Source organism: Carcharodon carcharias, chromosome 2, assembly GCF_017639515.1.
Source record: "Carcharodon carcharias isolate sCarCar2 chromosome 2, sCarCar2.pri, whole genome shotgun sequence".
Taxonomy (NCBI): Eukaryota; Metazoa; Chordata; class Chondrichthyes; order Lamniformes; family Lamnidae; genus Carcharodon; species Carcharodon carcharias.
The window spans coordinates 236,697,067-236,714,052 of record NC_054468.1 but is presented as its reverse complement, the minus strand read 5'-3'; positions in this window follow the sequence as shown (position 1 = coordinate 236,714,052).

Below are 16,986 nucleotides of genomic sequence, written 5' to 3'. Positions count from 1 at the left end.
CTGTACCTAACCCCGTGCTGTACCTGTCCTGGGAGTGTTTGATGGGGACAGTGTAGAGGGAGATTTACTCTGTATCTAACCCCGTGCTGTACCTGCCCTGGGAGTGTTTGATGGGGACAGTGTAGAGGGAGATTTACTCTGTATCTAACCCCGTGCTGTACCTGTCCTGGGAGTGTTTGATGGGGACAGTGTAGAGGGAGCTTTACTCTGTATCTAACCCCGTGCTGTACCTGTCCTGGGAGTGTTTGATGGGGACGGTGTAGAGGGAGATTTAATCTGTATCTAACCCCGTGCTGTACCTGTCCTGGGAGTGTTTGATGGGTACAGTATAGAGGAAGCATTACTCTGTATCTAACCCTGTGCTGTACCTGTCCTGGGAGTGTTTGATGGGACAATGTCGAGGGAGATTTACTCTGTATCTAACCCCGTGCTGTACCTGCCCTGGGAGTGTTTGATGGGACAGTGTAGAGGGAGCTTTACTCTGTATCTAACCCCATGCTCTATCAGTCCTTGGATTGTTTGATGGGACAGTGTCGAGGGAGCTTTACTCTGTATCTAACCCCGTGCAGTACCTGTCCTGGGAGTGTTTGATGGGGACAGTGTAGAGGGAGATTTACTCTGTATCTAACCCCGTGCAGTACCTCTCCTGGGAGTGTTTGATGGGGATGGTGTAGAGGGAGCATTACTCTGTATCTAACCCTGTGCTGTACCTCTCCTGGGAGTGTTTGATGTGGACAGTGTAGAGGGAGATTTACTCTGTATCTAACCCCGTGCTGTACCTGTCCTGGGAGTGTTTGATGGGGACAGTGTAGAGAGAGCTTTACTCTGTATCTAACGCCGTGCTGTACCTGTCCTGGGAGTGTTTGATGTGGACAGTGTAGAGGGAGATTTACTCTGTATCTAACCCCATGCTGTACCTGTCCTGGGAGTGTTTGATGGGGACAGTGTAGAGGGAGCTTTACTCTGTATCTAACCCCGTGCTGTACCTGTCCTGGGAGTGTTTGATGGGGACAGTGTAGAGGGAGATTTACTCTGTATCTAACCCCGTGCTGTACCTGTCCTGGGAGTGTTTGATGGGGACAGTGTAGAGGGAGCTTTACTCTGTATCTAACCTCGTGATGTACCTTTCCCGTGAGTGTTTGATGGGGACAGTGTAGAGGGAGATTTACTATGTATCTAACCCCGTGCTGTACCTCTCCTGGGAATGTTTGATGGGGATAGTTTAGACGGATCTTTACCCTGTATCTAACCCCGTGCTGTACCTGTCCTGAAAGTGTTTGATGGGGACAGTGAAGAGGGAGATTTACTCAATATCTAATCCCATGCTTTACCTGTCCTGGGAGTGTTTGATGGGGACAGTGTAGACGGAGCTTTACTCTGTTTATAACCCATGCTGTACCTGTCCTGGGAGTGTTTGATGGGGACAGTGTAGAGGGAGCTTTACTCAGTATCTAACCCCGTGCTGTACCTGTCCTGGGAGTGTTTGATGGGGACAGTGCAGAGGGAGCGTTACTCAGTATCTAACCCCGTGCTGTACCTGTCCTGGATGTGTTTGATGGGTGCAGTATAGAGGGAGATTTAATCTGTATCTAACCCCGTGCTGTACCTGTCCTGGGAGTGTTTGATGGGGACAGTGTACAGGGAGCTTTACTCTGTATCTAACCCCATGCTGTACCTGTCCTGGGAGTGTTTGATGGGGACAGTGTAGAGGGAGATTTACTCTGTATCTAACCCCGTGCTGTACCTGTCCTGGGAGTGTTTGATGGGGACAGTGTAGAGGGAGATTTACTCTGTATCTAACCCCGTGCTGTACCTGTCCTGGATGTGTTTGATGGGTACAGTATAGAGGGAGCTTTACTCTGTATCTAACGCCGTGCTGTACCTGTCCTGGGTGTGTTTGATGGGTACAGTATAGAGGGAGATTTAATCTGTATCTAACCCCGTGCTGTACCTGTCCTGGGAGTGTTTGATGGGTACAGAATAGAGGGAGCTTTACTCTGTATCTAACCCCGTGCTGTACCTGTCCTGGGATTGTTTGATGCGACAGTGACGAGGGAGATTTACTCTGTATCTAACCCCGTGCTGTACCTGTCCTGGGAGTGTTTGATGGGACAGTGTAGAGGGAGCTTTACTCTGTATCTAACCCCGTGCTCTACCTGTCCTGGGAGTGTTTGATGTGGACAGTGCAGAGGGAGATTTACTCTGTATCTAACCCCGTGCTGTACCTGTCCTGAGAGTGTTTGATGGGGACAGTGCAGAGGGAGATTTACTCTGTATCTAACCCCGTGCTGTACCTGTCCTGAGAGTGTTTGATGGGGACAGTGAACAGGTAGATTTACTACAACAAAAACAGAATTACCTGGAAAAACTCAGCAGGTCTGGCAGCATCGGCGGAGAAGAAAAGAGTTGACGTTTCGAGTCCTCATGACACTCCCAGGATAGGTACAGCACGAGGTTAGATACAGAGTAAAGCTCCCTCTACATTGTCCCCATCAAACACTCCCAGGACAGGTACAGCATGGGGTTAGATACAGAGTAAATCTCCCTCTACACTGTCCACATCAAACACTCCCAGGACAGGTACAGCACGGGGTTAGATACAGAGTAAATCTGCCTCTGCACTGTCCACATCAAACACTCCCAGGAGAGGTACAGCACAGGGTTATATACAGAGTAATGCTCCCTCTAAACTATCCCCATCAAACACTCCCAGGACAGCTACAGCACGGGGTTAGATACAGAGTAAATCTCCCTCTGCACTGTCCACATCAAACACTCCCAGGACAGGTACAGCACGGGGTTAGATACAGAGTAAATCTCCCTCTGCACTGTCCACATCAAACACTCCCAGGAGAGGTACAGCACAGGGTTATATACAGAGTAATGCTCCCTCTAAACTATCCCCATCAAACACTCCCAGGACAGCTACAGCTCAGGGTTAGATACAGAGTAAATCTCCCTCTGCACTGTCCACATCAAACACTCCCAGGAGAGGTACTGCACGGGGTTAGATACAGAGTAAAGCTCCCTCGACACTGTCCCCATCAAACACTCCCAGGGCAGGTACAGCACGGGGTTAGATACAGAGTAAATCTCCCTCGACATTGTCCCATCAAACACTCCCAGGACAGGTACAGCACAGGGTTAGATACAGAGTAATGCTTCCTCTATACTGTACCCATCAAACACTCCCAGGACAGGTACAGCACGGGGTTAGATACAGAGTAAAGCTCCCTCTACACCGTCCCCATCAACACTCCCAGGACAGGTACAGCACGGGGTTAGATACAGAGTAAATCTCCCTCTACACCGTCCCCATCAAACACTCCCAGGACAGGTACAGCACGGGGTTAGATACAGAGTAAAGCTCCCTCTACACCGTCCCCATCAACACTCCCAGGACAGGTACAGCACGGGGTTAGATACAGAGTAAAGCTCCCTCTACACCGTCCCCATCAACACTCCCAGGACAGGTACAGCACGGAGTTAGATACAGAGTAAAGCTCTCTCTACACTGTCCCAATCAAACACTCCCAGGACAGGTACAGCACGGGGTTAGATACAGAGTAAATCTCCCTCTACACTGTCCCCATCAAATACTCCCAGGACAGGTACAGCACGGGGTTAGATACAGAGTAAATCTCCCTCTACACTGTCCCCATCAAACACTCCCAGGACAGGTACAGCACGGGGTTAGATACAGAGTAAATCTCCCTCTACACTGTCCCCATCAAACACTCCCAGGACAGGTACAGCACGGGGTTAGATACATAGTAAATCTCCCTCTACACTGTCCCCATCAAACACTCCCAGGACAGGTACAGCACGGGGTTAGATACAGAGTAAAGCTCCCTCACACTGTCCGCATCAAACATTCCCAGGACAGGCGCAGCATGGGATTAGATAATGAGTAAATGGGGACAGTGTAGAGGGAGCTTTACTCTGTATCTAACCCCGTGCTGTACCTGTCCTGGGAGTGTTTGATGGGGACAATGTAGAGGGAGCTTTACTCTGTATCTAACCCCATGCTGTACCTTTCCTGGGAGTGTTTGATGGGGACAGTGTAGAGGGAGCTTTACTCTGTATCTAACCCCGTGCTGTACCTGCCCTGGGAGTGTTTGATGGGACAGTGTAGAGGGAGATTTACTCTGTATCTAACCCCGTGCTGTACCTGTCCTGGGAGTGTTTGATGGGGACAGTGTAGAGGGAGCTTTACTCTGTATCTAACCCCGTGCTGTACCTGTCCTGGGAGTGTTTGATGGGGACGGTGTAGAGGGAGATTTAATCTGTATCTAACCCCGTGCTGTACCTGTCCTGGGAGTGTTTGATGGGTACAGTATAGAGGAAGCATTACTCTGTATCTAACCCTGTGCTGTACCTGTCCTGGGAGTGTTTGATGGGACAATGTCGAGGGAGATTTACTCTGTATCTAACCCCGTGCTGTACCTGCCCTGGGAGTGTTTGATGGGACAGTGTAGAGGGAGCTTTACTCTGTATCTAACCCCATGCTCTATCAGTCCTTGGATTGTTTGATGGGACAGTGTCGAGGGAGCTTTACTCTGTATCTAACCCCGTGCAGTACCTGTCCTGGGAGTGTTTGATGGGGACAGTGTAGAGGGAGATTTACTCTGTATCTAACCCCGTGCAGTACCTCTCCTGGGAGTGTTTGATGGGGATGGTGTAGAGGGAGCATTACTCTGTATCTAACCCTGTGCTGTACCTCTCCTGGGAGTGTTTGATGTGGACAGTGTAGAGGGAGATTTACTCTGTATCTAACCCCATGTTGTACCTGTACTTGGAGTATTTGATGGGGACGGTGCAGAGAGAGCTTTACTCTGTATCTAACGCCGTGCTGTACCTGTCCTGGGAGTGTTTGATGTGGACAGTGTAGAGGGAGATTTACTCTGTATCTAACCCCATGCTGTACCTGTCCTGGGAGTGTTTGATGGGGACAGTGTAGAGGGAGCTTTACTCTGTATCTAACCCCGTGCTGTACCTGTCCTGGGAGTGTTTGATGGGGACAGTGTAGAGGGAGATTTACTCTGTATCTAACCCCGTGCTGTACCTGTCCTGGGAGTGTTTGATGGGGACAGTGTAGAGGGAGCTTTACTCTGTATCTAACCTCGTGATGTACCTTTCCCGTGAGTGTTTGATGGGGACAGTGTAGAGGGAGATTTACTATGTATCTAACCCCGTGCTGTACCTCTCCTGGGAATGTTTGATGGGGATAGTTTAGAGGGATCTTTACCCTGTATCTAACCCCGTGCTGTACCTGTCCTGAAAGTGTTTGATGGGGACAGTGAAGAGGGAGATTTACTCAATATCTAATCCCATGCTTTACCTGTCCTGGGAGTGTTTGATGGGGACAGTGTAGACGGAGCTTTACTCTGTTTATAACCCATGCTGTACCTGTCCTGGGAGTGTTTGATGGGGACAGTGTAGAGGGAGCTTTACTCAGTATCTAACCCCGTGCTGTACCTGTCCTGGGAGTGTTTGATGGGGACAGTGCAGAGGGAGCGTTACTCAGTATCTAACCCCGTGCTGTACCTGTCCTGGATGTGTTTGATGGGTGCAGTATAGAGGGAGATTTAATCTGTATCTAACCCCGTGCTGTACCTGTCCTGGGAGTGTTTGATGGGGACAGTGTACAGGGAGCTTTACTCTGTATCTAACCCCATGCTGTACCTGTCCTGGGAGTGTTTGATGGGGACAGTGTAGAGGGAGATTTACTCTGTATCTAACCCCGTGCTGTACCTGTCCTGGGAGTGTTTGATGGGGACAGTGTAGAGGGAGATTTACTCTGTATCTAACCCCGTGCTGTACCTGTCCTGGATGTGTTTGATGGGTACAGTATAGAGGGAGCTTTACTCTGTATCTAACGCCGTGCTGTACCTGTCCTGGGTGTGTTTGATGGGTACAGTATAGAGGGAGATTTAATCTGTATCTAACCCCGTGCTGTACCTGTCCTGGGAGTGTTTGATGGGTACAGAATAGAGGGAGCTTTACTCTGTATCTAACCCCGTGCTGTACCTGTCCTGGGATTGTTTGATGCGACAGTGACGAGGGAGATTTACTCTGTATCTAACCCCGTGCTGTACCTGTCCTGGGAGTGTTTGATGGGACAGTGTAGAGGGAGCTTTACTCTGTATCTAACCCCGTGCTCTACCTGTCCTGGGAGTGTTTGATGTGGACAGTGCAGAGGGAGATTTACTCTGTATCTAACCCCGTGCTGTACCTGTCCTGAGAGTGTTTGATGGGGACAGTGCAGAGGGAGATTTACTCTGTATCTAACCCCGTGCTGTACCTGTCCTGAGAGTGTTTGATGGGGACAGTGAACAGGTAGATTTACTACAACAAAAACAGAATTACCTGGAAAAACTCAGCAGGTCTGGCAGCATCGGCGGAGAAGAAAAGAGTTGACGTTTCGAGTCCTCATGACACTCCCAGGATAGGTACAGCACGAGGTTAGATACAGAGTAAAGCTCCCTCTACATTGTCCCCATCAAACACTCCCAGGACAGGTACAGCATGGGGTTAGATACAGAGTAAATCTCCCTCTACACTGTCCACATCAAACACTCCCAGGACAGGTACAGCACGGGGTTAGATACAGAGTAAATCTGCCTCTGCACTGTCCACATCAAACACTCCCAGGAGAGGTACAGCACAGGGTTATATACAGAGTAATGCTCCCTCTAAACTATCCCCATCAAACACTCCCAGGACAGCTACAGCACGGGGTTAGATACAGAGTAAATCTCCCTCTGCACTGTCCACATCAAACACTCCCAGGACAGGTACAGCACGGGGTTAGATACAGAGTAAATCTCCCTCTGCACTGTCCACATCAAACACTCCCAGGAGAGGTACAGCACAGGGTTATATACAGAGTAATGCTCCCTCTAAACTATCCCCATCAAACACTCCCAGGACAGCTACAGCTCGGGGTTAGATACAGAGTAAATCTCCCTCTGCACTGTCCACATCAAACACTCCCAGGAGAGGTACTGCACGGGGTTAGATACAGAGTAAAGCTCCCTCGACACTGTCCCCATCAAACACTCCCAGGGCAGGTACAGCACGGGGTTAGATACAGAGTAAATCTCCCTCGACATTGTCCCATCAAACACTCCCAGGACAGGTACAGCACAGGGTTAGATACAGAGTAATGCTTCCTCTATACTGTACCCATCAAACACTCCCAGGACAGGTACAGCACGGGGTTAGATACAGAGTAAAGCTCCCTCTACACCGTCCCCATCAACACTCCCAGGACAGGTACAGCACGGGGTTAGATACAGAGTAAATCTCCCTCTACACCGTCCCCATCAAACACTCCCAGGACAGGTACAGCACGGGGTTAGATACAGAGTAAAGCTCCCTCTACACCGTCCCCATCAACACTCCCAGGACAGGTACAGCACGGGGTTAGATACAGAGTAAAGCTCCCTCTACACCGTCCCCATCAACACTCCCAGGACAGGTACAGCACGGAGTTAGATACAGAGTAAAGCTCTCTCTACACTGTCCCAATCAAACACTCCCAGGACAGGTACAGCACGGGGTTAGATACAGAGTAAATCTCCCTCTACACTGTCCCCATCAAATACTCCCAGGACAGGTACAGCACGGGGTTAGATACAGAGTAAATCTCCCTCTACACTGTCCCCATCAAACACTCCCAGGACAGGTACAGCACGGGGTTAGATACAGAGTAAATCTCCCTCTACACTGTCCCCATCAAACACTCCCAGGACAGGTACAGCACGGGGTTAGATACATAGTAAATCTCCCTCTACACTGTCCCCATCAAACACTCCCAGGACAGGTACAGCACGGGGTTAGATACAGAGTAAATCTCCCTCTACACTGTCCCCATCAAACACTCCCAGGACAGGTACAGCACGGGGTTAGATACAGAGTAAAGCTCCCTCACACTGTCCGCATCAAACATTCCCAGGACAGGCGCAGCATGGGATTAGATAATGAGTAAATGGGGACAGTGTAGAGGGAGATTTACTCTGTATCTAACCCCGTGCTGTACCTGCCCTGGGAGTGTTTGATGGGACAGTGTAGAGGGAGATTTACTCTGTATCTAACTCCGTGCTGTACCTGCCCTGGGAGTGTTTGATGGGGACAGTGTAGAGGGAGCTTTACTCTGTATCTAACCCCGTGCTGTACCTGTCCTGGGAGTGTTTGATGGGGACAGTGTAGAGGGAGATTTACTCTGTATCTAACCCCGTGCTGTACCTGTCCTGGGAGTGTTTGATGGGGACAGTGTAGAGGGAGCTTTACTCTGTATCTAACCCCGTGCTGTACCTGCCCTGGGAGTGTTTGATGGGGACAGTGTAGAGGGAGATTTACTCTGTATCTAACCCCGTGCTGTACCTGCCCTGGGAGTGTTTGATGGGACAGTGTAGAGGGAGATTTACTCTGTATCTAACTCCGTGCTGTACCTGCCCTGGGAGTGTTTGATGGGGACAGTGTAGAGGGAGCTTTACTCTGTATCTAACCCCGTGCTGTACCTGTCCTGGGAGTGTTTGATGGGGACAGTGTAGAGGGAGATTTACTCTGTATCTAACCCCGTGCTGTACCTGTCCTGGGAGTGTTTGATGGGGACAGTGTAGAGGGAGCTTTACTCTGTATCTAACCCCGTGCTGTACCTGTCCTGGGAGTGTTTGATGGGGACAGTGTAGAGGGAGATTTACTCTGTATCTAACCCCGTGCTGTACCTGTCCTGGGAGTGTTTGATGGGGACAGTGTAGAGGGAGCTTTACTCTGTATCTAACCCCGTGCTGTACCTGCCCTGGGAGTGTTTGATGGGGACAGTGTAGAGGGAGATTTACTCTGTATCTAACCCCGTGCTGTACCTGTCCTGGGAGTGTTTGATGGGGACAGTGTAGAGGGAGTTTTACTCTGTATCTAACCCCGTGCTGTACCTGTCCTGGGAGTGTTTGATGGGGACAGTGTAGAGGGAGTTTTACTCTGTATCTAACCCCGTGCTGTACCTGTCCTGGGAGTGTTTGATGGGGACAGTGTAGAGGGAGTTTTACTCCATATCTAAACTCGTGCTTTACCTGTCCTTGGAGTGTTTGATGGGGACAGTGTAGAGGGAGCTTTACTCTGTATTTAACCCCGTGCTGTACCTCCCCTGGGAGCATTTGATTGGGACTATGTAGGGTTAGCTTTACTCTGTCTCTATCCTTTGCTGTAATGTCCTACGATGTTTGATATGGACTGTGTAGAGGCAGCATTACTCTGTATCTAACCCCGTGGTCTATCTGTTCTGAAATCGTTTGGTGGACACAGTGTAGAGGGAGCTTTACTCCATATCTAAACTCGTGCTTTACCTGTCCTTGGAGTGTTTGATCAGACAGTGTAGAGGGAGCCTTACTCGTTATCTAACCCCGTGCTGTACCTGTCCTGGGAATGTTTGACGGGGACAGTGTAGGGGGAGCTTTGCTTTGTTTCTAACCCAGTGCTGTACCTGTCCTGGGAGTGTTTGATGGGGACAGTGTTGAGTGAGCTTTACTCTGTATCTAACCCCGTGCTGTACCTGTCTTGGGAGTGTTTGATGGGGACAGTGTAGAGGGAGCTTTACTCTGTATCTAACCCCGTGCAGTTCCTGTCCTGGGAGTGTTTGATGGGGACAGTGTAGAGGGAGATTTACTCTGTATCTAACCCCGTGCTGTACCTGTCCTGGGAGTGTTTGATGGGGACAGTGTAGAGGGAGCCACACACAGTATCTTAACCCGTGCTTTACCTGTCCTGGGAGCGTTTGATGGAGACATTGTAGAGAGAGCTTTACTCTATATCTAACCCCATACTGTACCTGTTCTGGGAGTGTTTGAAGGGGATAGTATAGAGGGAGCTTTACACTGTATCTAACCCCCTGCAGTACTTGCCCCGAGAGTGTTTGACAGTGACAGTGTAGTGGGAGCTTTACTCTGTATCTAAACTTTTCTGTACCTATCCTGGGAGTGTTTGATGGGGACGGTGTAGAGGGAGCTTTTCTCTGTATCTAACCCCGTGCTGTACCTGTCCTGGGAGTGTTTGATGGGGACGGTGTAGAGGGAGCTTTACTCTGTATCTAACCCCGTGCTGTACCTGTCCTGGGAGTGTTTGACCTGCACAGTGTTGAGTGAACTTTACTCTGTATCTAACCCTGTGCCGTACCTGTCCTGATACGTTTGATAGGGACAGTGTAGCGGCAGCTTTACTCTGTATCTAACCCTGTGCTGTATTTGTCCTGGGAGTGTTTGACTGGGACAGTGTAGAGGGAGATATTTATTCTGTATCTAACCCCTTTCCCCGTTTGACATGTAATTAATGTGTTAAAGTTGAATCCATCGCCTCAATTGTCAGCACTGATCAGATACACTTTTGCCTCCTTTTGTGCTATTGCAAAATTCAAAATCTTCAAAATAAGAGATCTTATTTACTGATAAATAATCAAAATGATCTGACAAATCCGGTCCTGACTCATTTCTGTCAATTTTGTGGCCTTAAGCTACTTAATTGCAGATAACCTCAGACAATCATCTCAGCATTGAATCAAGGTTGAAATCTCCATCAAGATACAGAGCATTTCAGCTTTGAATCTGTACCATACCCTCAGCCAGTCACACAGTTAAACCCTCTGACTGCAGCACCCACGATGCCCTTAAATCACATATTTATTGTTGGATTGCAGAGGTCCTGAGAAACACTGGGCGGAATCGTCCTACATTTGCACTAAGTGCAGTAGCGGGTGAGAAAAGGTTGTTTTACCTGCCGGCCGCATTGGAGGCTTTTCATGCCAGATCATCTCCTTCCCAGCACGTCCCGCTTGGTCCCTGGCCAGGCAGCCTCTGATTCATTGGCTGTTAGGGAGGGAAAGGTGATCTGGATGTGTTTTAATTGTCATTTGTATGCTGTTGATTAACCCCTGGTCCTGTAGCAAGCCAGAGATACAAACCAGAGCACCCACTCAGCCTGACTGGCATCACCTGTGGAAAGGTTGACATAATTTTTGACCCTGGAAAATCTTTCATCAATCACCAGCGTAATTACCCAAATGTAGACTGGGGCATTGGTAGTGTAAAGGGCAGAGAGGGGCAAGAGTTCCTGGATCATGATCAGGAGAATTTTCTACAGCAATATATGTCCAGTCCAATAAGAAAAAATGCTCTGTTGGACCTGGTTCTTGGAAATGAGGTGGGCCAAGTAGATCAAGTGTCAGTGAGGGAACATTTAGGAGGCAGTGATCATTGTATTGTACATTTTAGAATGATGATAGAAAAGGATGATAGACAATCCAGAGTCAGAACAATTAACTGGACAAGAGCTGACTTCAATGGGGCAAGAATGGAGCTGGGCTGGATAGACTGGAACCAAAGGTTGGCAGGAATAATTAGCTGAACAATGGGCCACCTTCAAAAATGAATTGGTTTGGGCACAGTGATGGTATGTTCCATCGAAAGGGAAAGGTAGGACAAACAAACCCAGAGCTCCCTGGATGAAAAAGGAGATTGAAATTAAGATAAAGAAGAAAAAGTGCATTTATGACAGGTGTCAGGTAGAAAACATCATTGAGAACCTAGAGGAATACAGAAGGTTCAGAGGGGAGGTGAAAAAGCAAATTAGAGAAGCGAAGAGGGATTATGAGAAAAGACTGGCAGCCAACATAAAGGGGAATCCCAAAGTCTTCTACAAGCGTATACATAGTAAATAGGTGGTAAAAAGAGGAGGAGGGCAAATTAGGGACCTTAAAGGAAATTTACACATGGACAAAGGGACCATGGCTGAGGTTTAGTCAAAGCATTCAAGAGGATATTAGATGATTATTTGAATGGAAACAATGTGCAGGGATACAGGGAAAAGGCAGGGCAATGGCACAAGGCCATAATGCTCATTTGGAGAGCCGGTGCAGACATGATGGGCGGAATGGCCTCCTTCTGTGCTGTTAAAATTCCGTGGTTCTGTGTAATACAGTTGTAAGTGTCAGGCTGCAAGATTCTGCAAATGACTCCAGCCAGTCCTTGGAAAGATCCAGAGTCAAAGAAGGTCAGGGCAGTGGTGACTGTGAGCGGGTCTGGCAGGGACCAGCCTGTATTGCAGCAGGTTGCAAATGGCCAGAATCATCTGACCCGAGACCCTGACCTTCCTGAGACACTGGTGCTTTGAGATGCCAAGGGAACTTTTCCCCTCTATGTGTACCCACCCCCCCATCTTGTGGGTGTGGTCTCCTGCGAGCTGCACCTCTCTGTTTACCCCCTGTTTGGTGGAGTGGCAGGTCTGTGGAAGATCAGGTCGTTGTGTTCTGCCCACTGGTCATCATGTTGCTGACCTGAGGCCCCAGAATAAAGCAGCATAAGCGACCCCATATGGACGTGACAGATCGGAGCTTCAGAGCGCAGATCAGACATACAAACCTCTGAGATTATCAGTCATCTCTCAGCACAAGTCCTGTGAACAAAGCTTTTCACACCAGCAGGTAAGAAAGCAGCTGTGAGATTTCAGTATGGGTTGTCACATTTTCTGGGCATGCACTCAGCTCCCTCCATTGCTCCTACGCTCTCACCTTGCTTTCACTGGTGAGTTCGAGAAGCTGAGGAAAGCCCTACACCCACAGTTAAATTATAGCATCCATGTTCACGTTGCTGCAATTGTGAAATTCACAAGTTGAAATGAACAGCCTCGTCTCTCGAGGAGGTTTGGCTGGCAGCCTAGCCAGCGTTAAATGCAGTGTCAGTGCCAGTGTCAGTGTCAGCCTAGCGCAGCGTTAAATGCAGTGTCAGTGCCAGTGTCAGTGTCAGCCTAGCGCAGCGTTAAATGCAGTGTCAGTGCCAGTGTCAGTGTCAGCCTAGCGCAGCGTTAAATGCAGTGTCAGTGCCAGTGTCAGTGTCAGTGTCAGCCTAGCGCAGCATTAAATACAGTGTCAGTGCCAGTGTCAGTGTCAGCCTAGTGCAGCGTTAAATGCAGTGTCAGCTTCCTGACACCCTGCGCATTTCCCACTTTTAAAACTCATTTTGCCTTCCACAAACCTGCGTGTTCCTGCAAGTTAAAATTCACCCCACTGTGTTAGCGTGTGTAATAGTGAGAAGATTAGTTCCTTTTAGGTAAAGTTTCCAACCCTTCCAGACTATATTCTGTAAAATCTACTTTGCAATTACAAGCTTCTTGAAATACAGTTTTACTCTAATTTCATTCAAGGTTTATCGCTGGCTGGGTGACAAATACCCATCCCTAGTTACCCTTTGAGAAGGTGGCAGTGACTTGCCTTCTTGAGCCGCTGCAGTCCATGTGGTGTAGGTACACCCACAGTGCTGTTAGGGAGGAAGTTCCAGGATTTTGACCCAGTGACAGTGAAGAAACGTTGATATATTTCCAAGTCAGGATGGTGAGTGACTTGGAGGGGATCTTCCAGGTGGTGGTGTTCCCATCTATCTGCTGCCCTTGTCCTTCTAGACAGTAGTGGTCGTGGGTTTGGAAGGTGCTGTCTAAGGAGCCTTGGTGAATTCTTGCAGTGCATCTTGTAGATGGTAACACTGCTGCTACTGTGCGTTGGTGGTGGAGGGAGTGAATGTTTGTGGATGGGGTGCCAATCAAGCGGGCTGCTTTGCCCTGGATGGTGTCCAGCTTCTTGAGTGTTGTGGGAGCTGCACTCACCCAGGTAAGTGGGGAGTATTCCAACACACTCCTGACTTGTGCCTTGTAGATGGTGGACAGGCTTTGGGGAGTCAGGAGGTGAGTTACTCATACAGGATTTCTAGTCTCTGACCTGCTCTTGTAGCCACGGTATTTATATGGCTAGTCCAGTTCAGTTTCTGGTTAATGGTGAGGGATTTGGTGATGGTAACGCTCTTGAACATCAAGGGGAGGTGTTTAGATTTTGTTGTTGGAGATGGTCGTTGCCTGGCACTTGTGTGGCACGAATGTTACTTGCTGCTTATCAGCCCAAACCTGAACATTGTCATTATCAAACTTAATACAGGCCGAAATAGAGATTTGTTCCCACCTGCATGTATTTACCCTGAAGTTCCTATGTCCCTTTAATTAAATCTGTGGGCCAGAATTTCCCATTGTCCAAGTGGGCTAGCACCCTGCTCCTAGAGAGTGACAAGGGATTATTCAGGTGAGCAGAGTGGTTGAGGGATAAATATTGGATCAACATTCTTCAAAATACTCTGAAAAATGTCCAGAGTTGAGGGCAGGGGTAAGGCGAGGGGGTTGGGCGGGAGGTTGTGGGGGGGGCGGGGTTGTGGGGGTGTGGGGGGGGTGGGGGGGGGGGGGGGGGGTTGGTGGCGGGGAGTTGGGGGAGGTTCCCCTGATCAGACCACGTAAATGGTGGAAGATCCATGTAAACCCTGGAAATGTCCTGAAAACACCTGGGTGTTTTTGAGGTTTCCTCGTGTCTCGCACTAAAGGCACATTTAGAGGGTCTTTAAAGAAGTTTTGTTGAAGGGAAAGGACTAACTGAAGGTGTACGTTGGACACCTGAACTTTTCGCTGAGCAAGCAGGTGCCTGACCCACTCGAGTGTAAAATAGCGAGTGATAGCGTCCCGACTTGTGTGATATTCCGGCCGGAGGATGTGTACAGGAGTCAGAGCTGCTCCCACCATCAGTTACGAGGCCAGTTAAGGCCATTAAAAAGGTAATTAAGCTGGAGTTTACATTGCCCGAGCGACTTCGCACTCGTCACACGACAAAATGGGCAGGTGGGCAGCCGATAGTTTGCTAAACTCCATCCAATGGCAGGATGAAAAGGATCAGCAGCATTGCCAGTGTGAGTAGTGAGGAGGTTTGGAGATAGTTTGCTCCTGGTTGCTTATTGGTACTTGACAGCTTCATCTCTGTTCAGGGTTTCACTGCTCGCACTTCCAGGTTTCCTTTCAGGACTTACTGGTGTCTCCAAGGTTCCCGGGGGATTTTGACTGTGTGGACATTTCCAGGTATCAGAAAGCCTTCCCTTACCCTGGTAATGGGGATTGTGGTCTCCACTGGAGGCACCTCCTATGAGGAGGAAGAGAGGGGCAGAAGGGAGAGGAGGCCAGGTGTCCCCATGCAGCCTCCAGGGGAGGGACCTGTGGGAGGAGAGGTGCAGGCACAAGGGGTGCAGGGCCAAGAGGTCCAAGGTGGGAGGGGCCACAGAAGATGCCACTATCCTGCTGCCAGGGTTTACAGGCGGCAAAGCAGCTACCTCAATATCACTGAGGTGCAGAGCCAAAGGAGGCTCTGACTGTCAAGTGAAACAGCCAACTATATCTGTCAGATGATTGGCCCTGAGATCTCCCCTAACTGTGTGGGTGGACATCCCATGCCAGTGGCTCTAAAGGTCACAGTTGCCCTCCACTTCTATGCCTCTGGCTCCTTCCAGGGCTCGGTGGGTGATCTTTGTGGTGTCTCCCAATCAGCTGTCCATACTTATGTCAAGCAGGTTACAGACGCTCTGTTCAGACGGGCATTGACCCTCATCCACCTCTGCTGGGACCAGGCAAGTCAGACACAGCGAGCCAGAGGCTTCACGGCCATTGCTGGCTTCCCCCATGTCCAGGGTGCTATAGACTGTACACATGTGGGCATCAAGGCACCAGCAGGTGAGCCCGGTGCCTTCGTCAACAGGAAGGGCTTCCACTCCATGAACGTGCAGATAGCGTGTGACCACAGGATGCTGATTCTCCAAGTCTGTGCAAGGTACCCAGGCAGCTCCCACGATGTCTACATCCTCAGACACTCCCAGGTGCCGAGGCTCTTCAGTGCTCCAGCCCGGCTGGATGGATGGCTGCTGGGTGACAAGGGCTATCCCCTCAGAAGGTGGCTCATGACACCTCTCCGCCATCCAAGAACAGAAGCTGAGCAGCACTACAATAGGAGCCAGGGCACCACAAGGACAGTGATAGAGAGAACCATAGGTCTTCTCAGGATGTGCTTCCAATGCCTGGACCATTCAGGGGGAGCACTACAATACCCCCAGAACGGGTGTCACTGATAGTGGTTTCATGCTGCACTCACCACAATCTGGCACTGGCAAAGGGGGACTCATTGGAGGAAGAGGATCATGAGGCAGCTGCACAGGCCACAGAGGATGAATCCAGTAGTGAGTCGGAAGAGGAGGACAGTGAGGAGAACACTGAGGGTGTGGAGACAGAGCTGGGTACCCTCCAGGGAGGCAGGGACACCAGGGACACCTTGATCCAACGCTCCTTCAGCTAGGCTGCCAAAGATCAGCTTCCCCCTCACACCAGTGCTGCTGTCTCCATCCCGGTGTCTGAAATGACTCTTTCATTTGAACCCAAAGTCCACTCAGTGTCTGTGCAATAAATTATCCACCCACTCCGGTCCAGCATTACAGACTGGCGTATACACCAGAAAAAAAGTGAAGTATACTCAGGCTAACTTATGTTTGTGAGTGCTACATCTTGGTGCCCAGCACCCCTTTCTCTGGCACTGGCATTGGAGGCAGCTGCTGACCCTGCTGTCCTGTTGGCCTTGAGAACCTTGGTGGTCGTCCTCTGGCCAGTGGAGCCTGTGCTGGCCCCGCCTGGGAGGGAGCGGCCAGTGTCACAGCTGGCATCTCCCCAGTCATTGCAGCCTCATTGGGTGCCACGGTCACTGGCAGAGGGGCAGAGGAGCTGCTGCCGTCATCCAGAAAACCCTGAGAGGAGCCGCAGAGATGACAGGCAGCTCGAGCGCCAACATGAGGTCACTCTGGACCTCCCTGCTCACCACATGAACGGGCACCTAGCTGGGAGACTGGGTGCCCAATCCACCACCCACACTGACACTGACCACCTGAGGTCACTGCCTGTGTGAGGGCTGCAGCTCTGAGCACAACCCCAGGAAGCCCTGATTCTGTCCCTGGAGCTGTCTCTCCATGAGAGTCACCACTCTCTCCATGGAGGCATGGAGGGGGCAGTGCGCTCAGCCTTGAGGGTCAACGCAGTGCTCATACTCCTCATGGACTCCTCTACAACGGAGACCACGGCACACAGACCCCCATGGAT